This window comes from Glossina fuscipes, unplaced genomic scaffold (assembly GCF_014805625.2).
Source record: "Glossina fuscipes isolate IAEA_lab_2018 unplaced genomic scaffold, Yale_Gfus_2 221, whole genome shotgun sequence".
NCBI classification, from domain to species: Eukaryota; Metazoa; Arthropoda; class Insecta; order Diptera; family Glossinidae; genus Glossina; species Glossina fuscipes.
This window is the reverse complement of record NW_023998564.1, coordinates 3,332,093-3,349,900: the sequence shown is the minus strand read 5'-3', so window position 1 is coordinate 3,349,900 and position 17,808 is coordinate 3,332,093.

Below are 17,808 nucleotides of genomic sequence, written 5' to 3'. Positions count from 1 at the left end.
GTTCTGAAATAATAATAATAATAATATATTGAATATCGTCAGGACATTATAGGTATAATAATTCAATAAGTATATACATACAATAAACACATGTACATAAACATGTATACGCAGGTATTTAGATGTGTAAACATCTAACTGTGTACTGATCAGTTGCGCTGTTTGTTTATTCCTTTACATTTCTCTCAGTAAATTTCCGTTTTAACCCAAACCCTTACGCCTGTCTTTATAACGAATCCCACCACGATTTGCCTCTGAGTCTCCGCTAGTAGTTTAAATTCATCCATTTTCCGAAATAAGCCATGTATTTTTATACCTTACACCACGTATCGTATAATGTTGTACGGTGTCATGAAACTCTTTTTCTTTCCTCGCCGCTGAGGATTTAAATTTTTTCTTTAGACAAAGAAAGGGAAAAAAAAAAAAATAGAAAAAAAAAAACAAACTAAAAGAACGAAAAGGTCCGGTCGGTTTCCTGCTGTGCGTCTGTCACCAGTGAGTCAGTCGGTCATCGTCTAGCGTCGGCCCTACATGGCCACCATATGCACGCCCCTACACCTCAGCCACAGCGGTGGCAGCGCACGCTTAGCCACTCATGGGGAACAACAAAATTAGATAGCTTACAAATAACTTACAGTACAAGTATGGTGGTGGTGGTGATGGTGATCGTTCACTTGATGAATATTATCACTTTCACTGTCGGCTGCAGCTATCACAATGCTACCAATAAATTGCTGCTGTTGTTGTTGCTTCTGCCGTTCTACTGGTGAATCTTTAACAACTGCAGGCGAATGCTTCACAGGATAACCAAAGGCTGAGAATGGTTGATGTGACACCCTATCGGTAATTGTTGGCTGTTGCCGTAAATGCTGTTGATAATTAACACGTCGTTGTTGCTGTGCTGTTCACCTTCTTTTAATTTTATTTATTTCTTTTGCACTATTTCCGTTACTCCTTAATTCTGGGACGTATTATGAAGCAGACAAAAAGAAAAAAAAACACTCATTAAATTGTTACCACAGTGCCGAATAGAGAAAACATTTAAAGCGGTTGGTTTGGTTACGAGCGAGAAAAAAAGGACATCAAAACATATTTCCTTATCTTTCCGTGGACGTCACTGCCTTTCCATCCACTCAGTTGTACCGGTAACCACGTAAACCTTTTTGCTTCACAAGTACAGAATACAATCAAACCCGTCAATCTTTTTCAAACTGCGTGTTGTTGCGCTTCCTAGGCGTGCAATTCGACTCGGTAAACCCCTATCGAGTTTAGAAAAATGAACTTGCAAAAATGTTCGGTCAATCAATCACCAGAAACCGTTTTGAAATTTTATTAACAGATATACACAGGAATATATATACATGTAGGTATACTGTACAGTTTAGTTTCTTAATACATTTTTGTTCGGTATGTTGTACATATACATAATTCATTTTCTTATTAGCCTTTTGCTTAACATCTTTTCGTTTCTTCAACTATTCCTTTTGCAATATGAACTTCCTACACTTATTAATATGATTTCTTTCGATCATTATGAATATTAAAACGTTCTCCATTGCTTTTATTTTTTTTTTTTTTTTGAATGGTTTATGTATATAAAAGCAAAAAAAAATAAACTTATGAAATTTTTCTACTTTATAATTTCGTTTTTTTTTCTTTTTGCAGTGCCGACATTGGTTACGTTTTGTTAATTTTTGCTCCTTTTTTTTTTTTTTTATTCTTTTAATTGCTTTCAGTTGTTTACATTTTTGTTGCTTTCGATTTCTTCTAGACTTGCGTATAAAATACAATGTTTGAATCTTTTTTGATAATTATTCATATGCATGGGTTTGAGGTATGTAACACAAACTTATGTCTAGAATTTGACTTTTGTTAGTAAAGTTCTTTTCTTGAATAAATCTTCATATGTACGTAGGTGCAATAGCACACAATGGAAAGTTTCCTTTTCTTTATATTGGAATCGAAAAAAAACAACGCGAATCTCCGTCACATCAAATTGTACTTCTCCAACGTTTTTTTTTTCGTCTATTTAATTACAATTGCATTATTTGCTTAATGAAGGCAAAGTAGAGAAAACCAACAACACATACTCTTTGATATCACCTTTTTCTTTAAGCAAAAAAAGCAAAATAATCCAAAAAAACTCAACTCCATCACATTATTAAATTATTCCTCCTAAGAGAAAATGTCTATCAAAATTGAACAAAACTTCTTCGCGGACTTACGTTGTGCGATCACAACCAATTCAATCTTCGGCTCAAACTCAACTAACTCTATCTCCCCTCACTTAAATTTTAAAACGCTGACAGACTTCTCCTTTTTACTTCATTTCCCTCTTCTTCTTCCTGTTGCTCTCTCTATAACGGCTTGCCGTTACTCTCACAAGAGCAAGTATAGATCCCGCAAAATCATACGATTTTGCCTATGCTTGCAAGAGCAAAAGGAAAAAAAAAAGGAGTACCGCAAAATCATACGATTCTGCCTGTACTTGCAAAAGCAAGCAAAGGTACCGCAAAATCATACGATTTTGCCTGTACTTGTAAGTAAGGAGATCAGAAAAGAAAAAAAATAAACACATATACCGCAAGATCATGCGATTTACTTGCGGTACCACAAAATCGCATGATTTTGTCTAACGGCATGCCGTTATTGCGCCGCTTGCGGTTGACACAGACCGACAGACACCCTACCCAAGGTTTGTTCGCGGCCGTTACAACGGATGCATATAACAACCGGACGAACTGGAGGCAGACACACCTTTTATTACATACAGCAGACCGTCCATCGAATATTTTCATAATAATTTTTGTGATATTTTGAGATAATTAGACACACTGACGTTTTTCGGGCCGAGAACGAACGCTATAGGATATCATTCGGATTGGACCACTTTTTCCTCTTTTGAAAAGTCGTTATATGAATAATTGTATTGAGTTGTAGAATGCTTAAAGGCATAGCTCTTTTCAGTTTTTTATTTGTTTGATTTCGAACTATATAAAAACAAAAAAATCTTCAAAAAATAAGAAAAAGTTTTTGTTGATTCAATCTCTGCATAATGGTTCAGCTCAAAGTTCGTCAAGAAATTATCAAAGTCATACCAGGGACATGGTATGCAGAGTTTCTCAATCGATTTATACTTCAAATTTTAGATCGATAGGGTTCTTTCTGTCCACGATAGCTTTCCGACTGTAATCTTTTCAGGGAGATTTTAGTAGGTCTCTTTATAAAAACGAAAAGGAATAATTTTGACATCATGACAAGCTGTAAGTTTGCAAATATCTCTTCTTTAGTATTAATTACTATCTTACAATAAACTACAATCGTTGTCAAGGGCTAATCACTTGGTCCAATTTGCCAACGAAATACTTCTCTATTCTTGAAAATAATTCTTGATTGAGATCGATTGAGGCGTTTTCATAACGTTGAATCTTGTGAAAAATGGCAGTGCATGATAATCTACAAAAATTTTGCAACATTTATCAACGCGCCGGCCCTGACTTCGTCGTCAAGGTTCTTTACTTACTCGGATACTCAAGCGGATGATTTATTTTAGTTTTACTCTTCAACGAAAGCGATAATGGTTCACAGCCTTTCGAAAAAATATCTTATGTTCTCTCCGGAAATTTCAACGCTGTTTTAATGCCCTGGTCCATTAATGTTTGATATACTCGATGAAATTTTTGGTGAAAAACTCAGAAAACCCAACACTAAGACATCCCTGTGAAATTAAATATTTACAAAAACTAGATATTTGGTTATCATATGAAATAACGAACGGAATTTTCATCGGCCCGAAAAGAAATCCAACCCTTTCCATATTGTATAAACGGTAACAAAGCTCAGATTAATATTACTTGAAAAAGACGTTGCGCTTGATGATATTGGAAGAGAGTTGTGCATCACAAGCATTTCCAATCTGTCCATGTGATTGGCTCAAATCGTTAACATGAAGAACTCATCTGTTTAAAGTCCCATTGAATAAAATCTCCAAACTTGATAAATAATAATGACAATCGTCTATCATCACAACATGAACGATCCTTACGAGTATTTATTAATTCGGATCGGACTTTAAAAAACTTAGCGGAGAAATTTTGATGCACCCATTGTACAGCCATAACCTTACTTCGTTCGCCTATTCAATGTTTCGCTCTCTATGTAATTCTCCGAATGATGTAAAAAGACTACGAAGCTGGTCTTTGGGGCTTATGAAATAGATTTGATTTAGTTTTTTGTCAGAACATTACAGAAACTCTATAACCATGGCAACATGATTTTGTCGATCAAAAGGCAGAAATTAGTTTTAATGAAATTGGAGTGAACGCTTCCCAATTTTTTCTCTAACGTCTTCTACTTTCCTTATGATATACTTGAAATCATCGATACTTTATAAGTTTTTGTTCAACTTGTTTATCTGAAATCTTCTAATCGATTTTCTTTTATGTTTCCTATGATCTTCTTATTCAAAATCTTTTTAGAACTTATTTTTTTATTTAAATTTATATCTTTTAAAGGTAAGGAGTTTTTTAGGAAAATTTAAATAAGAAGAAAATACCAACTTTTCCAAAAGCAAACTCTGCTGATGAAATTTTCTAAACATATTTAATAGATTGCGTAGACGTATGATTTATTAAATGTTTTCATATTTTCCAAGTCTAAAAATCTTTCATGACACACATACCATAAAAATCTGAAAAATTTCTTTAAAAAAACAAATAACACTTTAAATAACGTTTTTCTTTAAAAGTGAATAGCTTGTCCATAACGTTTGTAACGCCATCTCTGATACACTTTACAAAATTTATAAATCAGGTGCACTTCTAAACACATGCTGCTGCTGCACTTGCCTATTTGTTCGATTGTCTGTGTCTTAATAGAGACAAAGTTCTATAAAAATTCAACAACGCGGCCTAATTACGCCCATAGTAAATATTAAGAAAATTATGCTACGTTTTCATAAATAAGAATAAAATTGATTTAGAAACTTGCATAAATGTATATGAACCGTTTATTTTGAGGGTTTGGCAAATCAATTTTCTATGATGTGTATAGGTTTAAAAATATTAATAAGCACGTTAATAGACTTTTTTGTGTTTTATGGCAGATTACGGTAATGAGTTTATTATCAAATAATCTATATATGGTTACCTAAATAAAATGAAAGTTTTCTAATGCCTAGAAAAATTTTCCTTCCAGCCTTTTTTTATTTCACTCTACGCCACATATAGTGCAAGGATGTGTTAAATTTTTCCGAATGCATGCAATACATGCACGTACTTGAGATAGATACACCCTTTTTTATACTCAGAATCACTTTTTAAATTCATTTGAATTTGTCTGTCTGTTTGTCCGTCTTCTATATTTGTGTTCAGCCAATAGGTGGCAATCTTTCAGATATTTTGATAAAACTTTAAATCCAAAGGTTAACGCTATCGAACAAAAACTGATATGGTACAGTCGACTGCCCACCACCTTTTAGTTGCAGCTGTAGAAATTGTAATCAAATAAAAAAAAAAATGTAAAAAGACACAAGTTCTTATATCCTAAATCAATGGTGGTACAAACGTATATTAAGTTTGTCCGGATGTATGCAACATCCAGAAGGGCTTGAAGGAAATTCAATTTTTGGTACGCTGACGTGGCTTTGACCAAGGATGAACGGTAATGAAAATGGTTCGTATCGGACAATCGCATTCTGTTATATCGTTGTATGAATACCTTTAGGCTAGTGTAGTGCATTTAATAATGGGTCACGGCTCACTAAAATGTTTTTACTAGTTTTAATCGCACAAAATACTATCCAGTTTTATGGAAAGATATATTCATTTGATAAAAATATTCGTATAATTATATAATTAAAGGAATCGATTTTTCGGGTTACCATTTTTATTATTCCTACAACAGGTTCGTTTGATACTTGACCATAATGAAATTGGAAACCTTGAGTCAATACGCATATGTTCCGCTTATAATATACAACTGATTGTGTTACTCTGAAACAAAGTATGCTTTCTGTAAGTCGAAGAAAAATATAAAACATATTTCTGGATTACTGTGTTCTAAAGCGAAGTAGTTTACCAAGTGAATTTCACATGTGAATAAGATTAAGTTGCACTATTGTCGAGATAAGCATATTAATCATATTGTTAATATTATATGTAAACTTATATTTTTTATATGTACATTAATAATACAGTTAATGTCATAGCTAAAACTTCCATGTTCAAAATATTAGGGAATCTGATCTTTATTTGACAATAAATTGTCAGATAAAAAGATCATGTGCAAATAGAACCATGTAAAAAAATTAATGCGACATAATGTAAATTTAGAGCTATGCTCCACAGTTTTTAAATATTTTCCCAAAAAAACATTTAAAAAAGTAATAATGTAATCTATACTATTTATAAAACAAAACCAATTCATTCTCATCATAAAAATCAAATTAAAATTAATTTACAGTACAAGTTCAGTCCACAAAAATTGAAAACAATTTCGCTACTTGATAACATGCGTGCACATTTATTACGAAATTGATCAAAAATGTTATCATCTGCAGATATATCAGATATGTGTAGCACAACTGTTGGATTTGATTCAATTTGAATACAAATGAAGAATTATTGCAAGGAATTTTTTTTGTTGGTTTCTCAAGTTGCTTATATAACGCTGAATATCCAAATTCTGGTAAGATATTGTCAAAATTAGAATTTTAAAAGAAATTTCTTTTTTTGTTCGTGTTACAACAAAAAATTTGTATTAAAAAAGTGTATTTTCAAGCCATCGCGAATTAAATCAACTACTAACTGAAGCTCATCTTCGACTGTTGCTTTATATAAAAGTTTCTATAGGACAATGCCAAAATTGGAATTAAAAAAAAGTGTTTTAAGATTCGTGTTAGAAGAAAAAATTTCAGCAAAAAAGACATATTGGTGAACCTTGTTATTTCAGTTACCTATATCTTCGTTTTTTCGAGAATAGACTTGCCCGCCTTTAAAATAAACGGTTCATATTGGAAGGAAGCTTTTTGCTCCCTTACCAATAACAAGTCTATCTGCGTAATTGTCCGTCCATAGTCATAGTATCCCTTACCGGGAAACACGCAAAGCCTAAAAGTAGCTGGTCTGTCTGCGAAATATCTTCTCTTTTGTCTTACGATTATTCTCTACACTGCAGGGACACAGTTTCACTCTCTTCGGTAACTTCTCGAATGCTTAGGGGCAAAAAAACAAATAGAATATAGCTAGGAACGGACGAGTGGCCCCATTGGCCCAAGGTTGGGTGCTGCAACATCTCTCGCGCATTTTTACAGAATTTCTTGTAGGATTCGGTACGTACGAAACGCGGAATAATATCAGATAGAATAACTACGAGCAAGAGTCGGTCCGAAGGTCTATACAAATTTCTTTGAAAGGGTCTTTATGGGAAACTTTGAGCGTACCCCGAATAAGAAGACCCGTTACAATATTACCATATAACCATGATAAATGCCACCTTTGAAATCTAATTTAGGATTGTAATACGAAAACTCATACCAAATAAAGTTTAGCTTACCGATATCCCCTAGGGTGTAGGTATAAATTATTTTGAGAAAACGTTTTACCTACATGGTGTACCAGAATGCTTTAAATATATCCAACTGAGAATAGGGTTACCTTCACATGTTTCGGACATCTTCGATTTAGAAACAAAAAATTGTTATTTTTGATTATCAAAAATTTACCTTAAGCCAAGAATAAACTTTCTTTCTATTTAAATTGTTTATAACTTTAACAGATTATGCTGAAACAAAACGCAAAAGATGTTAATAAAACGTTTATACTTTTTCCAAGAATATTTCGTAAATACTTCAAACAGTCCAGCACCCAGTGTAATGCTCTACTATGGTATTGATATAAACATCATATTGTCATATCTATTTTCCTTGCTTTTCTCCCCGTTTTCGCTTTCGCTTTCAGCATTTTATTTACACATTGTATCGTATAGGTGTCAGGAGTACTTGTTTTTAATGTTTATAGAAGATTTATACCCTTCAGTTTAGATAGAAATTCCACAAATTGTTCTTTGTAAAAAGTATAGAACGTTTTTATACTCATCACCGAAGAATGAGGGGTATATTCATTTTGACAAAACGTTGGCAGAATGAAGTATCAGAGACTCTACAAAGCATATATATTCTTGATCAAATAACGGATTCTAAATCGATTTAAACTGTCTGTGTGTGCATCGGTGTAATGTCTGTTGTGAACATTGTCCTGGCTGCAAAAATGAAGCTATCGGCTTCACATTTTGCAGAAACATTGAAGGTTCTTACATGCAGGCTGGAATTGAAAATGGACCAGAGCGGTCAAACGACACGCCCACATAAAGTATATAAATTCTTGGCGAATTTCAAGTTTGAAATGCGCTTAAAGATGCTCGTCTGATCGTCTATCCATCTATCTGTCTGCGCAAACGTGCAGTATCTTTGGCGAAAATTCTCCCGTTAGCTAAACTTAAATTTTTCTAATGCCCACGCGCCTACGCGACAAAAACTTTTATTTTGAAAATAGAAAAAAATCAGCCGCGCTCACTCCATATTAATTTTTGTTGCTGTTTTTCCCTTTGTCAGGATAATGCTGATGGGTATAAAAGATTTGCTCACGACCAAATAAAATTTTCTTACTTGTTTACTTATTATACGTTCACTCTATTATTGGAAAATATTTGAAATTTAATTATTTAGACTTTTATAAATTTCTCTTAAGAAAGCAATATTAATGTAAACAGTCAAAATAAATACTTGCTAGACGCGTTGAAGGAAAAACTTCTTTTAATGTCAGTACATAGTGATAAGTTAGTAAAGATTAAATTTGTCAAATTGTTACCTAAAGCAGAAGTGTTATATGGAATTCTGTAAAGTATTAAAACAAATAGTTATGAGAGAAAAGAATCACTTATATACTTGGCTTGCAAACCCAATGCCAAGCTTCGAGATTGTTTGCGGAATCCCCTTTGGCCCATTACCATTATTAAATGTTATCATTCTTATACCTAACACCAGAGCAATTGCAAAGGACCAAAAGAAATAAATATTCAACTTATTTAGCTATTCGTTGATTTTTAACTAATCTCTTTGCAGAGAGAAAATACAAAAGATCTTCTTGTATGCGTGGGTTTTGCATACAGCAAACCGACCTCTTCCTACCCTGTTTTAAATAAGCTCGTCCTTTGGCTAAAGCACGTCACATGTGCGAAATTTCATGAAGAACTGCGACATGTAGGTTGAATACAAGAAAACAAAACGGATAGGTGGACATACGGACAGAGAAGCTTAGATAGATTCTTGGAGTGAGCATAATAAAATGTGGGTTTATCTAAAGTCGTTGTGGGTATAGCAAAAATCCGTAGAAAGTTAATATAACCTTATGCCACAAGCGGTGTAGACAACAAAAACAAAAAATTCAAATGCCTCTAAGTTGGTCGTACATGTCAATGTGGGGGAGAATTATTTTGACACGATGAATGATGTCATTTTGTATACCTGCAGAGATTTCGTGAAACAAAATTATTGTATATCGGTAAAAATTGAACATTTAATGGTTCCCTACAGCATTACAACACCAGCTTCGAAGTCATTAAAGAGGCACATCGTTGCTAAATTGAGGTTGTTTATTTTCGGTAGCAGCTCTTTCAGCGATATCATATATTTACCTTCAAAAATATTTAATCAACTGAAGCACATTTTTGCAGCGAATTGTGGCTTTCCGCAAACTAACCATCACGCAATTGGAAGGCTTTCGTTAAATTCGTATTGATTAAACGGATCGTTGCATGTACACAAAGTAATATAATTTTGTTGAACAATCCGTAACGACTTATATATATGACTGCATACATACATATATATATATCCACATAAGCATATATATACAAGGTTTGTAAGTGCGTTCCTCCCTCTTCTCTAAGAGGTAACGATATAAACCGTTTCCAAAAGTGTGCGTTACGTAACTCTTGGGATTTTTGAATAAGTCGAAGAGAAAGCGAAGATGGAGGGTGAAGGGTGATAAAAAATCGATACAATAATGGAAGCGAAAAAAGTCCGAAGAAATACTAACATTGACCAAATAGCAGAATATTTTTTCAGCTAAAAATAATAATAAGTATCTTACTTCACCCAACGAAACGCTAAAGAACACTATCAACAACAACTGACGTAACTGCGTCGATTATTAAAAAGAAAACGGTGAAAAGTTACGGAAAGCACCACGATGACCTCATATAGTAAAACCACAAGACACTGTAGGAGCACTAAACTGAAATTATGTCGTCACCCATAATGTGGGTGGGACCTTTTGATTAATAAATGTTCAAATAGTTGATTTGTTCTCCCTCGCCGTCGATAAGGATCACTGCGTCAGTAATCGCGGTTCTTACCTATTTAACTGCGCCTTTGTTAACGTCAAAGAAATTATCGTTCTGTGGCAGTTAGCCTTCCAGTTATTTTCAAATTTTAACATATATGTAGTTGCCTTATTTTTTATTTATTAGCCTTGTAAAACTGGAGTATAATTTCGCTAGATGGCAATGAGACGAAGTTACTATTGCGACTCAGAAAGTACTTGAGAGTCTTATTACTTTCGTCCGCGGGTCAATAACCGCAACTCACATTACGTTTTAGATACATGCTCTCACTTTCGCATAAAGAATATGCGAATGTTTACAATAACGTTTATAGCGTTTTGCTTCCTTACTGTTAACAAGTCCGTCCGCACAAATATCTACCCGTAGACCCCAAGCAGTCAGTCTGGTTTGTCCGTTTACATGTCTTTTTACTGAATATGATCATCCTTCTCCCGCACAAAAATATCAAAACATAAACTCTCAAAAATGTATACAAATGTACAAACTCTGTGAAATATATAAACGGTAGAAAATCTCTAAAAAAATCTATACGAATGTATGAAACGTATACCTAGTGATAACTATGTAAAACACGTAATTGCATATATAGTAGAACATGTAGAAATATAATTTCTTACCCAAGGAAACATATTGTGAGCAAATACCTAACGGTTAGCATTTCAGAAAAGTAGATTGAAATTAGCAATGTCAGCGAAACGAACAGAAGAATAGGTACACAAAAAAGAAGAGCGATAAGAAAAAAAAACAAGATAATTATGATGCATAGGACATGACGACATGCAGGCTTAACGGGTGACAAAAGATACGATTTAGTACCTGAGTCGGCAATAGCAATAAGATCATACGAGTTGGTACGTAAGTTGTTAAGATATACATAAGAAAAGCATTGGTAGCTGCGAACAAACATGTTCGATCAAACCTAAGTTAGCACACGTAAGGATAGATATGAAAGAATAACATTGTAACATAGATGCAGGCGAACCTGCTCGATCAAACCTAAAATAGCATACGCCAAATTAGATGTATAAGAATATCATCACATACACATGTATGTGAGTATAGTCTACAACATACATGTAACGGAACAAGGGCGGTGATCACGACTATAAAAGAGCGTGTCGCACCATGCTCAGCCTTTTCATTGTGTCATACCAGCCGAAGGTAAGTGATCACGGACTTAATTAGTTAGCTTTTGCTGATAGGGCTTTTTTTGACCATTACGGATAGGGAATGACGGGTGTGGCTTAGCCGTCATCCCTGTATGAATAATAGGACTGTTAACCATTACGGATAGGGGATGACAGGTGTGGCTACGCCGTCATCCCTGAATAACCAAAGAACACTCAAATCTTGGGAGGTGAAGGAACAGACGAGTCGCCCTATAGGCCAAGGTTGGTTGCTACGACACCCCCGGCGTGTTCCTTTTCTTTACAGAGAATCCCGAGATACAGAGAACTTGGAAAAAATTAAGTATAATCTCAGGCAATTTTTATTGAAAAATGTAAACAAACGTATTCAAACATATTCTCAGATGGTTGACATTTTTACAAATTGTTGAGAATATATATTCGCTTATATATATGGTTATATCTCAGTTGTTTGGAATTTATTCTCACTTGTTTGGAATTTCTATACAAATTATTAAGAATATATATGCTTATTCTTTAAAGTCACCAAATTTTACATGCTTATTCTTTAAAGTTACCAAATTTTATATGCTTATGCTCAGATTCTCAGGCAAATTAAATTGCTTAGTCCACATAAAGCTACGTTTATCCAACACACATTTTTTCGAATCATTCAAACCATGAAATTACATTGATTAATTTTTAGTAAGAGATCTTCGTTTCGTTATGAAAGTTGAAGAAATTGAAGGAACAGATGTATGTAAACGTAAAGTTAATATTGATGACGGTGACTTGGGCAATGCGTGAACCAATCTTGGAAGAAGGCTCTTTTAGCTCTATTATGCGTCGTTAAAGCGACACATAGAAGATGGGTGTTTATATTGACATATTGACAATGCTTACTTAGTAGGCAAAAAGTATTTCCTAGAATATGTCACAACTGCCGCAAATATAGACCGTCTTGAAACATTGTGCATCTGACTTTTATTGAATTCGCAACTAGATCTAGTGGGAAAGATTCGTACTGGCGGAAATAGATTTACTATAGCAATGATAGCATATTCTGATTTTTGTAATGTAGAGAGCTCTCAAAATCGATTGGTTCTTAACTATTTTTATGACGTCACTGAAGGAGGGGGGTATGTAAAACCCAAAAGGAAACTTTAGACACCCTACTGATTAGGCTATGTGTGTCGGTCTGTATGTCTATGTGCCTGTACGATATTTGGTGTTGGCACTCTCCTGGTCGGAAAAATGAAGTGAAATGAAATGAACTCCGAATTTAGTGGAGGCAGTGAAAGTTGTTCCGCGAAGGTTGGACCAAATTGGTCAGAGCAGAACCACAGTGGAGCATGAATTGAACGCAACTCTGTTTTTCTTAATAAATATTTGTGGGTTTTTTCTCTTTACTCAGAAATTTTCTGCTTATTTATCGTATGACAAACAAGAAACTATTTTATAAATTTCTCAGATGAAGATATATATATTAACTGCCTAGAAATAGCTTAATTTTAAAATGATACGGTAGAACTGCGCGAACTGGTAGATTTTTTTTTAATAATACCAGGGATATTGGTATTAAATAAAAGAGTTTGCAGAATGTGACAAGCTCAAGGTGTTCATTTTAATTTATTGTGGTAAACATCACGGCATGGTAGGTTAATTTTTCTTAATAATATCTTTTACTGAAATAAATGTGAAAAATATATTTTGTCGCTTTCACTTTTTTATGACAACAAATAAAAGCGTGGATCGCAACGATTTTAATAGTGCTGGATATGCGCGATTCAAATATAAGTTTCCTTGTGGTTTAGTTGTTAGTGTTGAGTGTTAAAGGTCACTCTAGCATATCTAGTAAAGCATTGAAAACATCAATGATTTCTTTTTTCTTCTTGCCTGTTGGTTGTTAGTTTGGGGAAAAAGATATCCATTATTTTTATATGAACTTCAGGACTTTATTTAACATACTTCGGATTGTCCGATTTGGGTCAAATATGCACCGTTTTGTTGTACGATTTGTTGCCACTTTAAAGGTAACTTCAAAATGCCTCTCTCATAGAAGTCCTCGTCTCTATTTGCAAAAAAATTTTGGAAGTCGATTTTCACAATCCTCCCTAGATTCCAATTTTTTATCATTAAAGAAATTTTGCAATGCAAGAAAAAGATGATAATCGGTTGGTGCCAAGTCCGGACTGTATGGCGGATGCATTAAAACTTCCCAACCAAGCTCCCGAAGTTTCTGGCGAGTCACTGTAGATGTGTGTGGCCTAAACTAATATTTCAATTAATCTCTTGGCAATTGACGAAATTAAAACACTATCCCTGTCAAAAACTGTCGACTTGTTGTCTGAGTAGTGCGTGTTTTATTTTTGTCTGTGACTTTTTAATTGTTTTCGGTGTTTTTGTGTACAAAGTTCGTGTGTTTTCAGTGTTGTTGCAAAAACTAAAAACCTCCTAAAATTGAAATCATTGGCTAATTTATGTGCTATTTCCGCTAAACTGCATGACAAACTGAACTCGGTTAAAGGTGTAGTTTATGCCCCATGCTTAAAGCACGTGTCGGAAGATGAAATTGCTCGTGAAATGGGCAGTCAAGGAGTCACTGAAGTCTATAAATTCGCCAACTTAAATGACGGTCCCCTACAGGAGGATTATTTTGACTTTTGACCGCTATCGGCTACCGCCAACTGTTGATGTAGCTTGGTACAAATGTAAAGTAGAACTCTGCATTCCAAATCCTATGAGGTGTAAAAACTGCCAACGCCTGGGTCATACGGGAAAAAGATGCACCAGTGCTACATCTTGTGCTAACTGTGCTCTTCCTCCACATCCTGAAAACTGTACGCGTAGCTTCTGCTTAAATTGCAACGATCAACACTCAGCGTTAGACAAACAATGCCCACGTTTTATACAAGTGCGTGAAATTCTAAAAATCAAAACAGAAAATTACCTTAGCATGGACGAAGCGCGACGCAAGAACCGGGAAATTAATCCATCTGGAACCCAAAGAATTAACAAAGGTAATAACTGCGCTGTTGTCGCCTCGCAAATCGAGGCTAATAAGCCTTTAACTCCAACTCCTTCCAATGGAAAAGCTGTTCTACCATCAACCAAAAATTACATTGCCGAATCAGTTCCATTGCCCGCCAAAGATAATATTCAAAAAATAAAAACAACAGCAAATATTGAAAAAATTAAAACAACAACACATATGCCAAAATCTAATAAACTCCCCCAGAATCACCAGTTCTCAACTCTACTCAACAAATTACAAGCTGTAATGAATCCAATCTTCCATCCCTCAATTAACCTTCAATTTCAAATCATTCATGTGTGCCCACTCGTTGCACTTCAAATTTACACAAACACCTAACTACAGATTATTCTGCTGGTAAGAACAAATTATTCACGCAAAATTTCTATAGAGGCCTTTTCGACGGAGACGCTGACACGTCAATTTAATTCACCTACCACTACCTTTCCATGTCACTACAATTAAATAAAGTTTTTAAAATTCTACAATGGAACATTAAGGGACTTCTTAATAATTTCGATGAACTTCGTACACTCGTAAATGATTTCAATCCAACCTTTATATCGCTTCAAGAGACCCGTTGTAGAAGCTCTTTTAATACTATTCAACCCAAATCATATACCGGATACTTTCCGAAAGCTGAGCAAAATTTATATTTCAAACAGGGAATTGGTGTTTTTATAAAATCAAGTATACCTCACAAACGCAAAAATTTAAGGTCAAACATGCAGGCTATAGCGATACAAATAATCTTAAACATAAAATTTACAGTGCTTTCGCTCTACATCTCACCTTCGCAATCGCTCTCCCAACTAGAACTTTACAATTTTTTCTTTCTACTTTCCCCCTTATTAATTATTTCCGGCGACTTCAATAGCTGGAAAACCATGGGGGGCTCAACTGTGAACAATAGTCGTGGAACAGTTTTAGAAAAGGCCTTCATTCAAAGCAATCTCTGCATTTTAAATAATGGAAAACCAACGCACTTCTCTCCGAATTCACAGAAATACATCAATGAAAGTTGTCTAGAACAAAATCAACAGACTCAATGGGACTTCATATCTGAACGAAATTTCTGCCATCTGCCCTCCCATTGAAACTTTAACTGTCGCAGATGAGATTTCTAATTACTTTGGACAAATGTGGTGCGAGTATTCCTCTGGCAGCAACTTTTCCAGTGCTCCGAAGGAAATCACGTAACAATTCTCTCAATTGATTTCGAAAAAGCTTTTGACAGAGTTGGTCTTCATGTTATTTGAAATCATGGAATGTTGGACCCAAATTCTTCAACTATATCAAATCGTTCATGTCGCATCGGCCGTTTAAAGTTAGAATTAACAATCATCTCTGATTCCTTTCCACTAATGAATGACATTCCGCAAGGATCTTCTCCTTCTGTCACGCCTTTCCAGATCACCTTCAAAGAAATTAGCAAAATTCTTTGCCGCGTATAGAGAATCAAACATTGTCTCTACGGCAGGGTAGCACGAAAGCAACGAACACCCTTGAATCTATTGGACGCGAAATCTTCACATGGGCAAACTCGTGAGGGGCTAAAATTTCTAAACAAATGATGCATATTAATGACTTACCAGTACAAAACGTGCAGACGCTCCATATTCTCGGGCTCACGTTTTCCAACAAATATCCGTGAAAAACACACTGTCTTCGGTAAAAAAATTCTATTTTAACAAGGGTGAATTTCATACAGTACGTTGCTTGGAAAAGTCATGCGCACATTAACACTATTGCTTATCTCACCAAAATGCTTGTTTTCAGCAAGATTGACTATGCTGTGATAATTTATCGCAATAGCTGCAAATATAATATCAACATCCTTAAACCGGTCTATCACCAAGCCGTCAGAGCAAGTTGTTATGCTTTTCGGACGACGCCCATATATAATATTATAATTTAAACTGGTCTCCCAACTTTAGAAAATAGACTGTATGAGTTAAAAGCTAAAATAGTCCTCAAGCTTCTTAATTCAAACAAATCCATTCTCGGTGATGACGTGACAAAGATTATTATTGCGAAGAAAATTCAAAAGTCACCATCTGCAATTAACTATTGTTTGTACGTAGCAAAGGAATTGGACCTTTCATTAAAAATTTTCCGCACATTCTCTATTGCATTTGGAACTATTAACCCTTTGGACATTCTAAAATCAGCTTCAGAACAGAATATCAATTCAATATATTACTTTATTAAAACTACTAGACTCAATATCTAATGTACTTTCATAAATTAGAGCCGATAGCCTGTACTGCTAGTGCTCAATGTCTTTTTTTTTAGTCTAAGAATTTATTTCATTAGTCTAAAATTATAATAATAATAATAATAATAAAAACACTATCCCGCACTATCTTGCGTGAATTTCAGCGCACCTTTTGGTAGGAATCAGGATTCAGTTCAAGTCTCCGAAAACTCAATTTAACAGATGCATTTCATAGCATTGTGGAACATTTATATAATTCTTAATAAAGTTGTCAAAAATTTCTGCTGCTCAGTTGACATCATGGATCTATAGAACCAAAAGATTCGGTCACGAGCATACATAATTTCTTGGTTTGTTTTACTTTGCGATAATATTTCTTGGACTTTAAATATACGAATGAGGGGCAATGTGTATGTTGTTGGACAGACACTTGTTACATTTCCATGTAATCAAAAATGCTAAAAATGGTCTACTTGGACTTCTTAATTTTTTTAAAAACACCTGGTTTTTTTTTATACAAAAGTTCCCAAAAATATTTTAAAATATTCTCTAAACAATTTTTTTTTAGCAGATACTCATATATTACTCATATATTTTCATGTTCTTGATTTTTTTTATACCCATCACATTTATGTATTTATTCGTTAACACATTTTCAATTTGTAACTCTTAATGTAATCAAGATAGCATTTAATAATTTTCAATCTCTTTTTTTTTTTAACACCGTTTCTCGAGAAATTTGAGATCTACATCACACTGTCATTCAGATTAGCTGTGACTTTTACTTATGTAGCATACACATATGATATGCCAGATAATCTAGAAATCATCGATGTCGACGGGTTAGAAAAGGCTAGGCCCAGAAAAGACAGCAATAAAATATATGACAACCGCGCTAAGCGAACTGCAAATTCAGATCTAGTTTTAACTGGGGAGTTTGCAAGTGTAAAGGATTGGAACGAATATATGCTTATTCTTAAAGCGGCACAATACATGCAAAACAAATGAGAACGAATATATGCTTA